Source organism: Myotis davidii, unplaced genomic scaffold (genome assembly GCF_000327345.1).
Source record: "Myotis davidii unplaced genomic scaffold, ASM32734v1 scaffold446, whole genome shotgun sequence".
Classification (NCBI taxonomy): Eukaryota; Metazoa; Chordata; class Mammalia; order Chiroptera; family Vespertilionidae; genus Myotis; species Myotis davidii.
The window spans coordinates 87,671-89,261 of NW_006296799.1; positions in this window are offsets into that span (position 1 = coordinate 87,671).

Here is a 1,591-nt window from a genome sequence, read left to right on the forward strand (position 1 = left end):
TCACTAAAGCAAGCAAGCCTCATGTTAGTTTCAAGCTGCCTGGCTGCCTGCAGCAATCTTGGCTCACAGTTAATTTGCATATCTCGCTGATTAGCCAATGGGAAGGGTAGCGGTCGTATGCCAATTACCATGTTTCTCTTTTATTAGTGTAGACTAGTAGCCCGGTGCACAAAATTTGTGCATTCGGGGGTGGGGGGGTGCGATGGGTGGTGCCAGACCCCGCAGCCCGACCTGCACGCTCTGTCATGTTCCCTGGACCCCGGCTGTTCCTAGCCTAGGCACAGGCCTACAGGCTTGGGGCAGCCTGGCTCCCGAGGCCCCATTTTATCAAGACAACAAAGTTGGTGTTAGATATAGCCCTCACAGAACCCAGTACACTGCATCTGTGCATACAACTGCCTCGTTCATGTGCCTGCTTCGCCTACTGAATTACTGACATCTTGAGGACATAGCTCTGTCTTATCCTGCTTCACCTTCAGTGCCGGGCCTGGGGCCAGGGACCTGAGAGGGTTTGCTGAGTGAGTGAGTGAATAATGAGCGAGTAAGTGAATGAGCAAGCAGCTACAGGGCGGGAACTTCTGCTTTGTTGCCATGGCAACACGGCAGACGTTCCGGCCCCACTCCCAGCTGCCTGATGCCCACCCCGGGAAGTTCCCTCCCTGCTTCCAGCAGCCCGGTGCCCCTGTCCCAGCTGCATAGTTCCTGTTCCCAGTGGCCCGGTGCCCCTCTCCCAGCTGCGTAGTTCCTGCTCCCAGCAGCCCGGTGCCCCTCTCCCAGCTGCATAGTTCCTGTTCCCAGTGGCCTGGCACCCTTTTCCCAGCTGCATAGTTCGCGCTGGGCAAAGGTGGCCCTGGTTCTCCACCTTTGCCCTGCCACCTGGCTCTTGTCTGCCGCCTGGGTTTCCGATCATCGGCCCGGGTGGGGGGGTGGCGGGCAGGGAAGAGGCGGCTGCTGGCATCCACCTCTTCCCTGCCCCGCCCGGCTCCTCCGATTACCGGCTGGGCAATGGCAGCCCCAGTTCTCTGATCACAGGCTGGGGAGGCTCTTGTCTGCCACCCAGCTCTTGCCTGCTGCCTGGGTTTTGGATCATCGTCAGCGGCAGGCGGCTTCTTCTGTCCTTCCCCTTTCACCTCCCAGCATTGCACCTATGTATGCAAATTAACCACCATCTTTGTTGGTGGTTAATTTGCATATTGCCCTGATTAGCCCATGGGAAGCGTAGCGAAGGTACGGTCAATTACCATGTTTGTCTATTATTAGATAGGATAGGTGGTTTTTGTAAATAATTTTATATTCTCTGTGTATTTATATAAAATACATATATTTTTGGGAAAATACATATACAATCAGGATTTGTACAACAAACCAGATGTTGGCATTACCATACATTTTTATCTACCCAAAGTGCAGATGCAGCAACCATTTTATCACATGCTCTTTGAAAATACTTTTCAGTTCATACTTTAGTCCTCTGCAGACCCCTTGTGAGTTTTGTTTTGTTTTTTAATCTTTAATTTTGTTTAAGCAGAACTTGGAACAGGCAGGAAACGGTAATTTTAAAGGTGTTTGCTCAAGTGCCCTCAGGAAAGAG